Consider the following 16,392-nt stretch of genomic DNA (forward strand, 5'->3'; position numbering starts at 1 on the left):
TTCCTGGGGTTAGTCAGATGTCAGCATGCTTCACAGGAAGCATGGCAAGAGGGAGATCCTTTTCCAGGAGGTAGCAAGGCTGAGGATGGATGCCACAGGGCAGAGGGGGCAGCCGACCTCCTGGAGTCTGTAGGAAAGAGGAAAAGAGAGCAGGGAGTGGTCCTGCCCGGGGTGCCGTTGTGGGACTGTGGGTGTTCCCTCGTGTCTTGGACCTAAAGGAGGAAGCCAATCTTTCCAGCAGAGGCAGTGGAGGTGGTAGCTATAGGTCCCATGATGGTTTTCCTCCACCCTAACTCCAACTGCCGTTATATTTCTCTCTACAGAATTCATACCTTTTATTCCCCTCACAACTGCGAGTAAGATATTATTTCCATTTTATGGATATTAAAAACAAAGCTCAGAGAAGTGATTTTTGCACATCACAAATGGAGGGACCTGGGATTTGAACTCACGACTCTCATATGATGCTCTCCTCTCTTGTTTTTGAATGAAATTCTAACAATATTCTTTTTATAATAAGTGCTACTTTAATTTGATCTTTCCTAACTTCAAGGAATTTCCCTGTGCCTGTTAATATGTTTTTAAAAGATCTGTTGGAACGTTTGGGTGAATCAGCTGCATTGAAGAAATCTTGCCAGCAGGTGGCGACACAAAACCAATAACTCGGGATCCAAATCAGTGCTTTTCAGAGGACGGAATGGTACTCGCTGCTGTGTCCTTTGAAGGATGGGTGTCTGGCTTCATCCTGTGACTCCTGGGCTACTGGATTCTCCAACTCTGCTATCCGGGGCTCACCTTGGTTTCCTAAGGCCCTCAGGACAAAGTCCCCACGCCTTAGCCCTGCTCAGACCCTTCTGGTCTGGTGAGCGAGTTCCTCCTCCTTTTGCCCTCCTCTGCTCCCTGCCTTCTGGCTTGATGCACCTCACCACCTTGCTTTCCACATTCCAGGCCTTTGTTTCTGCTGGTCACTCTGCCTGGAAGACCGCTTCTGTCCTCCCCCATCTGGTTAATTCCTTCTCATCCTTGGGGACTCAGCACAAGGCTCTCCCACAGGAGACCCACTCTGCCTGCCCCTCCCCGACCCACCCAGGACGGGTGGGGCTCCTTCACCGTCATCTGCCTGTTACAGCACTGGTGGCCCCCGGTCCTACTCTTTCTGCTTGGCACCTTCCTCCTAGACAGTGCCCTTCAGGGTAGGCACTGTGTCCCATCCATCTCAGGTTATTCCTAGTGCCAGGCATGGAGGAGGTGCAGAAGAAAATCGTTGCTGAATGAATGAACAAATGGATGTTTATGGAGAGGGCCAGTGACCTGTCCGGGGACATTCCGTCCGCGGGCTTTTGTGGAGCCCCAAAGGGCCGAATCTCTTGTAGTCAGGGACAGCCATCACCGGGAGGGCGGCTCTCCCTGGCCTGCAAGCTGGGGTATTTGTGTTTTCCGTGTGGGGCATTTCTTGCTTCATCTCAACAGCCTCTTTGACTCTCCTTAAATACCTCCAAGGAAGGATGCATCTTCTCAAGACGCAAATAAGAGTAATTTAAGTAAGTGGAAGGAAAATGCATTTTAATTGTATTATTATACTAATTTATGGCTCCTGCCTCCCTCGAAAAAGTGCTTTTTCACAGTGTGGAAGCCCATTAGGGCCGAGAGTTGAAACATTGTTTCAGATGGCTGCTGAGAGACATGGGCTTTGTTTTCATAGCTCTCGAAGCAGGTGGGTAAACAGGCCTGTTTCATTCCCTCTACAAGGCCAGATCGCGACTCAGGACTCAGGGACCCCTGCTGCAGTGTCTGCACTCCCAGCACCGTGTCTGGCACACAGTAGGTGCCCAGGAAGAATCTGCTTAGTGGGTTCACGAACGAACGATAGGGGTGGGGCTGGACGCAAGAGTCAGGGGGACTCAGGGTGGTTGGGTCTCTTTCTGGTGAAGTCCCGCGAGATCTGGTTGTAGGGAGCGAAGGCAACATCGCACGTCTGCTGGACTCCTGCTTGCCGCTCTCGCGGAGCGCCACTGCGCACGCTTCCTGGGGTGAGCCTAGTTTCCAGATAAGCGAGTTGAGGCGCAGATGGGTTAAGTACCTTGCCCAGATCACAGTGTCAGAGAGGGGCAGAGTCAGGATGAGCAGCCGGCCTGTGTGATGCCAGTGTTCAGGCTCTTCCCTCCCCCAAGTCAGGCTCTTTTAAAGGATAGCTACCTCACGTGGAGCGCCTGCAATGTGCAGGCACTAAATGAGGCATCTCTCTATATTATCCTAGTATCTGGTACATAGACAGCGTCAGGTAATGGCTGCAATCACTGTTAATAAGGATCCTCACAAAATCCTTCTGAAGGAGGCATTGTGATTTCCACGGTGTAATAAAATGCAGATCCTGGGTCGGTAGTTTTGGGGTGCCCCCTGAGATTCTGCATGTCTAACAAGCTGGATCGTGCGAGTCCGCATTGCACCCTGAGTGGAGGGATGTAGAGAACAGAGCTGAGGTAAGGTCACCCCGCTGTCTAGAGCTCCGCTGCCTCCTCTCACATTCTCCAGCCTCTAGGCCCCCAAGTCAGGTCCCCCAACCCTGTGGGCAGCCCTCTGGGACTGTGCTCTCACGGTGGTCAGGACACTCTGCATGGGGGCCAGCTGGGGCCAGCTCAGGGTGCCCAGGTCAGGCCTACCCTCCCTGGAGTGGACTCCAGGGCCCTCTCAGTGTGAGCACCACTGCTCCAGGCCAGGTCCGTCCATCTGCCCAACCTCCTTCTCTGTTTTTGTCTGGTGCTTGTCTTCCATTATGTCACCAATTTTTTGTTTGTTTTTTGGTAACCGCTTTATTGAGAGACAATTTACACACCATATAATTTACCCATTTAAAGAGTACAAGTCAATGGTTTTTATTTTACTTTTTAAAATATTTATTTGGTTGCACCGGCTCTTAGTTGTGGCTCACAGGCTCCTTAGTTGCGGCTCACCAGCTCCTTAGTTGTGACATGTGAACTCTTAGCTGTGGAATGCATGTGGGATCTAGTTTCCTGACCAGGGATCGAACCCAGGCCTCCTGCATTGGGAGCGTGGAGTCTTATCCACTGTGCCACCAGGGAAGTAGTATATTCACAGAGTTGTGCAACCATTACCACAACTGATTTTAGAACATTTTCATCACCCCGTAAAGAAACCATACACCTTGTAGTCATTACCTTCCAACCCTCCCAGCCCTAAGGAACTACTATTCTGCTTCCTATCTCTGTGGATTTACCTATTCTGGACATTTCATAGAAGTGGAATTGTATGTGGTTTTTTTGTGACTGGCTTCTTTCACTTAGCATGATGTTTTCAAGATTCACCCACGTTGCAGCATCAGTATTTCACTCCTTTATATGGCTGAATAATATTCCATTGTATGGATGTATCCCAAATATCAGTTGAATATCAGTTGGGGTTTTTCCACTTTTTAGTTGTTATGAATAATGCTGCTATAAACATTTGCATTCGAGTTTTTACGTGGACATGTTTTCATTCTCTTGGGTATCATATACCTAGGAGTGGAATTTCCAGGTCAAGTGGTAACGCTATGTTTAATTTTTTGACAAACTGCCACACTGATTTCCAAAATGGCTCCACCATTTTACATTCCCCCCAGAAAGGAACAAAGGTTCTGATTTTTCTAAATTCTTGCCAACACTTGCTATGATCTGACTTTTGGATTCTAATCATCCTAGTGGTGTGAAGTGGATGTCACAGCATCTCAACTATTGCAGTGTCAAAATAACTTTTTCTAGTACCTGCCCTTCAGCTGTGCTATGTTGACCTCCCCTTCTTTCCAGATGGCAGTAGCTGTCACCTCATCAACCTCTGCACCAGAGATACAGCTCTTCAGCTACTTCTAGTTATTAGAAGAGTCTCATTCCAATATTAAAGACTCAATCCTATTCGCTCAAAAAATGCAACCTCATGTCTGATTCAAAACTCTCCCTCCCAGAGCTGTGTCTCTAAATGTTAGTTTGGGGGTGTGACATGGCTGTGTCTTCAGTCATCATACTCTCCTCTTCCTTTCTGTTCTATGTTCTGGCTTCTCTTGTGGGAAAATAAGAGGGTACCTGTCTCCGCATCTGGCATGGAGACTGCAGGTCTCTGGTGGTCAGTGCTGCTACTCCAGTCAATGCACCTGGTTCTTTCTTTTTCTTTTTTTTTTTTAACATCTTTATTGGAGTATAATTGCTTTACAGTGGTGTGTTAGTTTCTGCTGTATAACAAAGTGAATCAGCTATACATATACATATCCCCATACCTCCTCCCTCTTGCGCTTGCCTCCCACCCTCTCTATCCCACCCCTTTAGGTGGACAAAAAGCACCGAGCTGATCTCCCTGTGCTATGTGGCTGCTTCCCACTAGCTATCTATTTTACGTATGGTAGTGTATATATGTCCATGCCACTCTCTCACTTCGTCCCAGCTTACCCTTCCTCCTCCCCATGTCCTTAAGTTCATTCTCTACGTCTGCATCTTTATTCCTGTCCTGCCCCTAGGTTCTTCAGAACTATTTTTTTTTTTTAGATTCCGTATAGATGTGTTAGCATATGATATTTGTTTTACTCTTTCTGACGTACTTCACTCAGTATGACAGACTCTAGGTCCATCCACCTTACTACAAATAACTCAATTTTGTTTCTTTTTATGGCTGAGTAATATTCCATTGTACGTATGTACCACATCTTCTGTATCCATTCATCTGTCGATGGACACTTAGGTTGCTTCCATATCCTGGCTATTGTAAATAGAGCTTCGATGAACATTGTGGTACATGACTCTTTTTGAATTATGGTTTTCTCAGGGCATATGCCCAGTAGTGGGATTGCTGGGTCATATGGTAGTTCTATTTTTAGTTTTTTAAGGAACCTCCATACTGGTCTCCATAGTGGCTGCACCAATTTATATTCCCACCAACAGTGCAATAGGGTTCCCTTTTCTCCCGACCCTCTCCAGCATTTATGGTTTGTAGATTTTTTGATGATGGCCATTCTGACTGGTGTGAGGTGATACCTCATTGTAGTTTTGATTTGCATTTCTCTAATGATTAGTGACGTTGAGCCTCCTTTCATGTGTTTGCTCGCAATCTGTATATCTTCTTTGGAGAAATGTCTATTTAGGACTTCTGCCCATTTTTGGATTGGGTTGTTTATTTTTTTGATATTAAGCTGCATCTGCTGCTTGTATATTATGGAGATTAATCCTTTGTCAGTTACTTCATTTGCAAATATTTTCTCCCATTCTGAGGGTTGTCTTTTTGTCTTATTTACGGTTTCCTTTGCTGTGCAAAAGCTTTGAAGTTTCATTAGGTCCCATTTTGTTTATTTTTGTTTTTATTTCCATTTCTCTAGGAGGTGGGTCAAAAAGGATCTTGCTGTGATTTATGTCATAGAGTGTTCTGCCTATGTTTTCCTCTAAGAGTTTTAAAATGTCTGGCCTTACGTTTAGGTCTTTAATCCATTTTGACTTAATTTTTTTATATGGCGGTAGGGAGTGTTCTAATTTCATTCTTTTACATGTAGCTGTCCAGTTTTCCCAGCACCACTTATTGAAGAGGCTTTTTCTCCATTGTATATTCTTGCCTCCTTTATCAAAGATAAGGTGACCATATTGCGTGGGCTTATCTCTGGGCGTTCTATCCTGTTCCATTGATCTGTATTTCTGTTTTTGTGCCACTACCATACTGTCTTGATTACTGTAGCTTTGTAGTATAGTCTGAAGTCAGGGAACCTGATTCCTCCAGCTCCGTTTTTCTTTCTCAAGATTGCTTTGGCTATTCGGGGTCTTTTGTGTTTCCATACAAATTGCGAAATTTTTTGTTCTAGTCCTGTGAAACATGCCGTTGGTAGTTTGATAGGGAATGCATTGAATCTGTAGATTGCTTTGGGTAGTACAGTCATTTTCACAGTGTTGATTCTTCCAATCTAAGAACATCGTATATCTCTCCAACTGTTTGTATCATCTTTCATTTCTTTCATCAATGTTTTATAGTTTTGTGCATACATGGCTTTTGTCTCCTTAGGTAGGTTTGTTCCTATGTATTTTATTCTTTTTGTTGCAGTGGTAAATGGGATGTCTCCTTAACTTCTCTTTCAGATTTTTCATCATTAGTGTATAGGAATGCACGAGATTTCTGTGCATTCATTTTGTATCCTGCTACTTTACCATATTCATTGATTAGCTCTAATAGTTTTCTGGTAGCATCTTTAGGATTCTGTATGTATAGTATCATGTCATCTGCAAACAGTGACAGCTTTACTTCTTCTTTTCTGATTTGGATTCCTTTTATTTATTTTTCTTTTCTGATTGCTGTGGCTAAAACTTCCAAAACTATGTTGAATAATAGTGGTGAGAGTGGGCAACCTTGTCTTTTTCCTGATGGTAGTGGAAATGGTTTCAGTTTTTCACCATTGAGAGTGATGTTGGCTGTGGATTTGTCTTATATGGCCTTTATTATCTTGAGATAAGTTCCCTCTACACCGACTTTCTGGAGGGTTTTTATCATAAATGGGTGTTTAATCTTGTTGAAAGCTTTCTCTGTATCTATTGAGATGATTATATGGTTTTTCTCCTTTAATTTGTTAATATGGTGTATCACATTGATTGATTTGCATATATTGAAGAATCCTTGCATTCCTGGGATAAACCCCACTTGATCATGGTGTATGATCCTTTTAATATGCTGTTGGATTCTGTTTCCTAGTATTTCGTTGAGGATTTTTGCATCTATGTTCATCAGTGATATTGGCCTGTGGTTTTCTTTCTTTGTGACATCTTTGTCTGGTTTTGGTATCAGGGTGATGGTGGCCTTGTAGAATGAGTTTGGGAGTGTGCCTCCCTCTGCTATATTTTGGAAGAGTTTGAGAAGGATAGGTGTTAGCTCTTCTCTTAATGTTTGTTAGAATTCGCCCATGAAGCCATCTGGTCCTGGGCTTTTGTCTGTTGGAAAATTTTTAATCACAGTTTCAATTTCAGTGCTTGTGATTTGTCTGTTTATATTTTCTGTTTCTTCCTGGTTCAGTCTCAGAAGGTTGTGCTTTTCTAAGAATTTGTCCATTTCTTCCAGGTTGTCCATTTTATTGGCATATCGTTGCTTGTAGTAATCTCTCATGATCCTTTGTATTTCTGCAGTGTCAGTTGTTACTTCTCCTTTTTCATTTCTGATCCTATCGATTTGAGTCTTCTCCCTTTTGTTTTTGATGAGTCTGGCTAATGGTTTATCAATTTTGTTTATCTTCTCAAAGAACCAGCTTTTAGTTTTATTGATCTTTGCTATCGTTTCCTTCATTTCTTTTTCATTTATTTCTGCTCTGATCTTTATGATTTCTTTCCTTCTGCTTACTTTGGGGGTTTTGTTTTTCTTTCTCTCATTGCTTTAGATGTAAGGTTAGGTTGTTTACTTGAGATGTTTCTTGTTTCTTGAGGTAGGATTTTATTGCTATAAACTTCCCCCTTAGAGCTGCTTTTGCTGCATCCCATAGGTTTTGGGTCATCGTGTTTTCATTGTCATTTGTTTCTAGGTATTTTTTGATTTCCTCTTTGATTTCTTCAGTAATCTCTTGGTTATTAAGTAGTGTATTGTTTAGCCTCCATGTTTTTGTATTTTTTACAGATTCTTTCCTGTAATTGATATCTAATCTCATAGCATTGTGGTCAGAAAAGATACTTGATACGATTTCAGTGTTCTTAAGTTTTCTGAGGCTTGATTTGTGACCCAGGATATGATCTATCCTGGAGAATGTTCCATGAGCACTTGAGAAGAAAGTGTATTCTGTTGTTATTGGATGGAATGTCCTATAAATATCAGTTAAGTCCATCATGTTTATTGTATCATTTAAAGCTTGTGTTTCCATATTTATTTTCATTTTGGATGATCCATCCACTGGTGAAAGTGGGGTGTTAAAGTCCCCCACTATAATTGTGTTACTGTCGATTTCCCCTTTTTATAGCTGTTAGCATTTGCCTTATGTATTGAAGTGTTCCTATGTTGAGTGCATAAATATTTACAATTGTTATATTTTCTTCTTGAATTGATCCCTTGATCATTATGTAGTGTCTTTCTTTGTCTCTTGTAATAGTCTTTGTTTTAAAGTCTATTTTGTGTGATATGAGAATTGCTGTTCCAGCTTTCTTTTGATTTCCATTTGCATGGAATATCTTTTTCCATCCTCTCACTTTCAGTCTGTATGTATCCCTAGGTCTGAAGTGGGTCTATTGTAGACAGCATATATTCGGGTCTTGTTTTTGTATCCATTAAGCCAGTCTGTGTCTTTTGGTTGGAGCATTTAATCCATTTACTTTTAAGGTAGTTATCGATATATATGTTCCTATTACCATTTTCTTAATTGTTTTGGGTTTGTTATTGTAGGTCTTTTCCTTCGCTTGTGTTTCCTGCCTAGAGAAGTTGCTTTAGCATTTGTTGTAAAGCTGGTTTGATGGTGCTGAATTCTCTTAGCTTTTGCTTGTCTCTAAAGGTTTTAATTTCTCCATCGAATCTGAATGAGATCCTTGCTGGGTAGAGTAATCTTGGTTGTAGGTTTTTCCCTTTCATCACTTTAAATTTGTCCTACAACCACTCCCTTCTGGCTTGCAGAGTTTCTGCTGAAGGATCAGCTGTTAACATTATGGGGATTCCCTTGTATGTTGTTTGTGGCTTTTGCCCTTGCTGCTTTTAATATTTTTTCTTTGTATTTAATTTTTGATAGCTTGATTAATATGTGTCTTGGTGTGTGTCTCCTTGGATATATTCTGTATGGGACTCTGTGCTTCCTGGACTTGATTGACTATTTCCTTTCCCATATTATGGAAGTTTTTGCCTGTAACCTCTTCAACTATTTTCTCAGTTGCTTTTTTTTTCTCTTCTTCTGGGACCCCTAGAATTTGTATGTTGGCGCGTTTAATGTTGTCCCAGAGGTTTCTGAGACTGTCCTCAATTCTTTTCATTCTTTTTTCTTTATTCTGCTCTGTGGTAGTTACCTCCACTATTTTGTCTTCCAGTTTATTTATCTGTTCTTCTGCCTCAGTTATTCTGCTATTGATTCCTTTTAGAGAATTTTAAATTTCATTTATTGTGTTGTTCTTCATTGTTTGTTTGCTCTTTAGTTCTTCTAGGTCCTTGTTAAACATTTTTTGTTTTCTCCATTCTATTTCCATGATTTTGGATCATCTTTACTATCATTACTCTGAATTCTTTTTCAGGTAGACTGCCTATTTCCTCTTCATTTTTTCGGTCTGGTGGGTTTTTACTTTGCTCCTTCATCTGCTGTGTATTTCTCTGTCTTCTCATTTTGCTTAACTTGCTGTGTTTGGGGTCTCCTTTTTGCAGGCTGCAGGTTCATAGTTCCTGTTGTTTCTGGTGTCTGCCCCCAGTGGGTAAGGTTGGTTCAGTGGGTTGTGTAGGTTTCCTGGTGGAGGGGACTGGTGTCGGTGTTCTGGTGGATGAATCTGGGTTTTGTCTTTCTGGTGGGCAGGGCCACGTCTGGTGGTGTGTTTTGGGGTGCCTATGAACTTATTACGATTTTAGGCAGCCTCTCTGCTAATGGGTGGCATTGTGTTCTTGTCTTGCTAGTTGTTTGGCATAGGGTGTCCAGCACTGTAGCTTGCTGGTCGTTGAGAGGAGCTGGGTCTTAGCGTTGAGATGGAGATCTCTGTGAGAGCTTTCACCATTTGATATTATGTGGGGCCAGGAGGTCTCTGGTGGACAAATGTCCTGAACTCGGCTCTCCCACCTCAGAGGCTCTGGCCTGACAGCCGGCTGGAGCACCAAGGCTCTGTCAGCCACATGGCTCAGAAGAAAAGGGAGAAAAAAAAAAGAAAGAAAAAAAGTAAAGTTATTAAAATAAAATAAAAATAAAAAAGTAATGGAAAAGAAAAGAAAGAAGAGAGGAACCAAACAAAAAAACAAATCCACCAAGGATAAGAAGTGTGGAAAACTATATAAAACAAAAACAAAAGAACAGGCAGACAGAACCTTAGGACAAATGGTAAAAGCAAAGCTATACAGACAAAATCACTCAAAGAAGCATACACATACACACTCACAAAAAGAGAAAAAGGAGAAAAAATATGTATATATATAAAAAAGAAAAGGGAAGAGAGCAACCAAATCAATAAAGAAATGTACCAATGATAATAAGCTCTAAATACTAAACTAAGATAAACATAAAACCAGAAACAAATTTGGTACAGAAAGCAAACCCTAAGTCTACAGTTGCTCCCAAAGTCCACCGCCTCAATTTTGGGATGATTCGTTGTCTATTCATGTGTTCCACAGATGCAGGTACATCAAGTTGATTGTGGAGATTTAATCCACTGCTCCTGAGGCTGCTGGGATAGATTTCCCTTTCTCTTCTTTGTTGGCACAGCTCCTGGGGTTCAGCTTTGGATGTGGCCCCACCTCTGCGTGTAGGTTGCATTAGGGGGCTCTAGCTCAGGCCGGGGGGAGGGAAGGGAATGGAATGCGGGGCGAGCCTGCAGCAGCAGAGGCCAACATTATGTTGCACCAGCCTGAGGCGCGCTGTGTGTTCTCCCGGGGAAGTTGTCCCTGGATCCTGGGACCCTGGCAGTGGCGGGCTGCACAGGCTCCTGGGAGGGGAGATGTGGCCAGTGACCTGTGCTTGCACACAGGCTTCTTGGTGGCTGCAGCAGCAGCCTTAGTGTTTCATGCCCGTCTCTGGTGTCCACGCTGATAGCCGTGGCTCACACTGTCTCTGGAGCTCATTTAGGAGGTAGTCTGGGTCCCTTCTCCTTGCGCACCCCGAAACAATGGTCTCTTACCTCTTAGGCAGGTCCAGACTTTTTCCCGGACTCCCTTCCGGCTAGCTGTGGCACACTAGCCCCCTTAAGGCTGTGTCCACACAGCCAGCCCCAGTCCTCTCCCTAGGATCTGACCTCCGAAGCCCGAGCCTGAGCTCCCAGCCCCCGCCCTCGGGCTGGTGAGTGCCGGTAGGCACCGATCTTTTGTGCGGGAATCTCTCCGCTTTGCCCTCCGCACCCCTGTTGCTGTGCTCTCCTCCGTGGCTCCGAAGCTTCCCCGCTCCGCCACCCGCAGTCTCCACCCGCGAAGGGGCTTCTAGTGTGTGGAAATTTTTCCTCTTTCACAGCTCCCTCCCAGAGGTGCAGGTCCCATCCCTATTCTTTTGTCTCTGTTTTTTCTTTTTTCTTTTGCCCTACCCAGGTACGTGGGGAGTTTCTTGCCTTTTGGGAAGTCTGAGGTCTTCTGCCAGCGTTCAGTAGGTGTTCTGTAGGAGTTGTTCCACATGTAGATGTATTTGTGGGGAGGAATGTGATCTCCACGTCTTACTTCTCTGCCATCTTGAAGATCCCCTCTCATGCACCTGGTTCTTAATGCCCTCTCTGTAGACAACATCCAGGTGCAGGCTGTCTTGGGGGGTTGCATCACTGAGTTCTTTTGGGGGGGCTGTGGGCCCTCCTCAGTGCACAGCTCTCTGATATTGGAGACGTGGCTGTGTCTGATGTCTTCTCCCATCAACCCTGAGACCCTGCCCAGGCCGCCCACCTCACAGCCCCTCCTGTTCAGGTCTCCAGCGTGGATCTCCACTCCTAATGTAGTCTCCTCCTTGTGTCACAGGGGAGGCAAGGGCTGGGGCAGGAATAGCCTCTCTCTGTGGTCACTCTATGCCCTCCAAAGGCTGAGGGCCCCACACCTCTCATTCATTTCTCCTCCAACACAGGGGACTTTCTGAACTGAGAACCTGGGGGAATTGATCACCTTTTCCCCACAGCTTTGGATTTCAACAGTGATACCAAGAAAAAGGGTAGAGTCCCATGGTACCTCTTACTTCCTGTTCTGTGGGGCAGGGATGAGGAGGACTTCTAATGCACCTGGCTGGCTTCTCAGGAAACTCAGGCAAGGCACACAGTCCATGACCTCCATGGTTGTAAATTCGAATGACATTCAAATGAAAATGCATGGACAGCATTTCTGAGTTGCAGGTCAGGAGTGTGGAAGCAGACCCTAAACGTGGGCACAGGGGATTGAGGAGGCCCTCCAGATCAGCCCCAGCACACTTATCCTGCACTTTCTCGACACTTGCACACCCAGCCTGGATGGGATCGGTTTACATTTGCTGTTTCCTATGCCATTTCTCAGGGACCCAGCACAGTGGCTGAGAGCCCTGCCACTCGATTCCCACTGCCTGGCTTCAGATCGCTACTCTTACTTTACTAGCTGTGGACCTGGACAGAGTCGCTGAACATTTCTAAGCTTTGGGGTCCTCATCTGTAAAATGGGAATATTAATACTGTCTGCCTCATAGGCTTGGGGGGACTGAAAAAAGACAATGCGTGTGTGTCTTAGTCTGTTAGGCTGTTATAATAGAATACCGTAGACTGGGTGGCTTACAAACAACAGAAATGTATTTCTCACAGTTCTGGAGTCTTGAAATCCAAGATCAAAGTGTTGGCAGATTAGGTGTTTGCTGAGGGCTCTCTTACTGGTTCATAGGTGGCCATTTCTTGCTGTCCTCACATGGTGGGAGGGGTGAGGGAGTTCTCTGGGGTCTCTTTTAAGTGCACTAATCCCGTTCATGAGGGCTCCACCATCATGATCTAATCACCTCCCAAAGGCCCACCCTCCTAATACTATCACACTGGGGGTTGGGATTTAACATCTGAATTGGGGAGGAAACAAATATTCAGTAGCAATGTGTCTTATGTGGAGTCTGTACAAATTAAGAACTCCATTCCTCCCCCAACTGAAAAACAATTTGCTCTCAATGAATAATTTAACATGTGAATTTAAATCACTGCCTTCTCTAATTGCAGAATGAAAACTTATTATTGGTGTAGAGGAAACTGGTCACCAGTGGAGGAAAGAGGCCACTTGGAGAGGTGTGTCAGTTACCCTCAGAAGCTCCTCACCCTGGCAACCTGTCTACCTCTCCCTTCAACGCACAAAGTGGGCCCTCCACCCATGACCTCTGCCCGATGACATGGACACAAGATGGAAGACGGATGCAAAAGGAGATCTGGTGCTTGAAGATGCCTGGTCTAGAGCTATATTGCAAAATTCAAATCTAGCCTGATTCCGGTGATTTAATAGTAACGAGAAGGAAATATTTTAAAAAGCTCTGCATTGTGTTAGACCTAGATAATAGTGGAAGCACTTTTAATTTTGTTTAAAGCTACTATAAACTTCTTCAGAAGGGAAGTCAAATTATAATTGCCCATTGCAAAAATGAAGACTGCTGGGATTTTATGTTTTGAAAAACCTGAAGAGGCAGGAAAAGAATTTTAAAATGTTCATTTTGAGTTACATCTCAAATGTATGTCATAAATATAATTAATCAACTGACTACCTCCTACTCATACCACTTTATGACATTCCACAATTTTCTTAAACAAGTTTCACACTTAGACATCTATACAAATAGCCGGCTATCATTTAGATGAGTGAAGGTTCGCTCTGTAACATGAAAATAACACACGAAAGGGAATCTGGCTCCTAAATACAGAGCAGAGGTGGTTATGGCTTGTCTTACTTGGCACTTTCACCCCTGTTAATCAACCAACTAAACAAAAGCTCTTTCCTTAGTTCAGACCTTGAATATTCAGTTTTCTTATCATTTTACAGACAGCATCTTAATTTTAAAAGTACTTCTGGGTCCTAGGTAATGGTTCCATCATTTTCTTTTAGTAAGAACTGATTTTCTTATTTTCAAATGAAGCAACTTCAAAAAAGGATTAATCTCCAGAATTTACAAGCATCTCATGCATCTCAGTACCAAAAAAACAAACAACCCAATCCAAAAATGGGCAGAAGACCTAAATAGACATTTCTCCAAAGAAGATATACAGATTGCCAACAAACACATGAAAGGATGCTCAACATCACTAATCATCATAGAAATGCAAATCAAAACTACGAGGTATCATCTCACACCGGTCAGAATGGCCATCATCAAAAAATCTGTAAACAATAAATGCTGGAGAGGGTGTGGAGAAAAGGGAACATTCTTGCACTGCTGGTGGGAATGTGAACTGGTACAGCCACTATGGAGAACAGTATGGAGGTTCCTTAAAAAACTAAAAGTAGAACTACCATATGACCCAGCAATCCCACTGGGCATATATCCTGAGAAAACCATAATTCAAAAAGAGTCATGTATCAAAATGTTCATCGCAGCTCTATTTACAATAGCCAGGACATGGAAGCAACCTAAGTGTCCATCGACAGATGAATGGATAAAGAAGATGTGGCACATATATACAATGGAATATTAACCATAAAAAGGAATGAAATTGAGTTATTTGTAGTGAGGTGGTTGGACCTAGAGACTGTCATACAGAGTGAGGTAAGTCAGAAAGAGAAAAACAGATACCATATGCTAACACATATATATGGAGTCTAAAAAAAAAAAAAGGTTCTGAAGAACCTAGGGGCAGGACAGAAATAAAGACGCAAACGTAGAGAATGGACTTGAGGACACGGGGAAGGGTAAGGGTAAGCTGGGATGAAGTGAGAGAGTGGCATGGACATATATACACTACCAAATGTAAACTAGAAAGCTAGTGGGAAGCAGCCACATAGCACAGGGGGATCAGCTCAGTGCTTTGGAGGGGTGGGATAGGGAGGGTGGAAGGGAGACGCAAGAGGGAGGAGATATGGGGATATATGAATACATGTAGCTGATTCACTTTGTTATGCAGTAGAAACTAACACACCATTGTAAAGCAATTATAATCCAATAAAGATGTTAAAAAAAAAAAAAACCCTGGTTTTCTTACTTAAAAATCAGGGAGAGAGAAGTTCTCATTTATTGCATCTGCCTTGGCCTAGTTTCATCTCAGCAGGCCATAGCAAGCTCACAACGACCAGCAGGCGGCCTGACTCTGTTCTAGAATCTGGGAGAGGTCATCAGGTCAGGCTGTCAAGGATTTTGGTTGCTTTTCAACTAAGCGCTAGAGTCTCAGATGCCTCAGTAACAAGATGAACAGTGCCTCCTGAATCCCCAGTCCTCTGTGGTATATCCACATGCCCACCTGCCTGCATTGCTTGGGGTAGCAGGCTTCTTTGTCATTTTCGTTCTACCAGAGGCCAGGGAATTAGGAATCATGCCCCAGTCTGTTGCCTGGGGTCTGTCTTCCCCCCCCCCCCCAACCCCATACCTCATCTTACCAGCTCCATCTTAGCAATGCCTGGCTCTTTTTTATTTTTTTAACTTTATTTTTGGCTGCTTTGGGTCTTCCTTGCTGTGTACGGGCTTCCTCTAGTTGTGGCGAGCAGAGGCTACTCTTCGTTGCAGTGCATGGGCTTCTCATTGCAGTGGCTTCTCTTGTTGCGGAGCACGGACTCTAGGTGCACAGGCTTCAGTAGTTGTGGCTCATGGGTTCTAGAGCACAGGCTCAGTAGTTGTGGCGCACGGGCTTAGTTGCTCTGCGGCATGTGGGATCTTCCCGGACCAGGGCTCGAACCAGTGTCCCCTGCATTGGCAGGTGGATTCTTAACCACTGTGCCACCAGGGAAGTCCCCCTGGCTCTTATTTGCCTATTCTTACTTGCTTCTGTTTCTCTTCTCCTTGAAATGACTTGGCTTGATCCTGAGTTGCCCCTACCCCACTCACGTGTCTGCTTATTTTCTCTGAAGCCACACCCCTTTACCATGATATGGTTCATTATCAGTGTCTGGCCTGGAAGGGGACAGGTTTGCCAAATGGACAGTGTTAATAATTATCACATATTTCATGTATGGAGCGTTCCTGTGCTCCCTCTTTGTACACACACACACACACACACACACACACACACACATTTAATTTTAAATACAATACATTATAAATATATGAAAAAACTAAGCATAATTGCTTTTTGAATCTTTTGTATCTGTTTAATTTCCTTTATCTTCAGTAGTTTTTTCAGTTTTTTTTCCATTTGGGTCTGAAGTGGTAAACTCAGTCCTTATTTGTTTGAAATAACTTCACTGGGATATACTAGCCTGGCTGAAATTAGTATAGGTTGATGAGTGTATTCTCTCAGTACTTAAAAGATATTTTCCTATGGTCTTCTGCCCTTCACTGATGCTATTGTTGAGGTGTACCAGTTTAATTAATAGTATTTTGTAGGAAATCTGTTATTGTGAAGTCTATACCAGTCTAATTGTTATTATTTTGTTGAAAGTTTGCCCTTTAGCTGCTTGTAAGATATTCTTGGGCGTTCTATAGTTCTGCTATGATGTGTCTAGGTTTAGATTTACTTATTTTCCTCATATTCATTATGGTTCCTAAATCTGAGAAGCTATGCCTTCATCAGTTCTGGAATTCTCAGCCATTATTTCTTATAATTTTTTCAAATATTACCTTTCTCATTTACTCTATCATCTTCTGGAAAGTTTATTAGATATAGGTGAACGTTATTGTTTTATCCTCAG

General features: G+C 43.3%; 1 long non-coding RNA gene across 2 annotated transcripts in view; it reads left to right on the plus strand.

Annotated features, from left to right (window-relative positions):
* Positions 1 to 14,442, plus strand: part of LOC137224767 (uncharacterized) — a 78,677-nt gene extending 64,235 nt beyond the window's left edge. For both annotated transcript variants that reach the window (XR_010943499.1, XR_010943496.1), the window contains one exon: positions 12,792 to 14,442. This is a non-coding gene — a long non-coding RNA (uncharacterized lncRNA). The remainder of the gene's footprint in view (positions 1 to 12,791) is intronic.
* The last annotated feature ends 1,950 nt before the right edge of the window (positions 14,443 to 16,392 follow it).

This window comes from Pseudorca crassidens, chromosome 5, assembly GCF_039906515.1.
Source record: "Pseudorca crassidens isolate mPseCra1 chromosome 5, mPseCra1.hap1, whole genome shotgun sequence".
NCBI lineage: Eukaryota > Metazoa > Chordata > Mammalia > Artiodactyla > Delphinidae > Pseudorca > Pseudorca crassidens.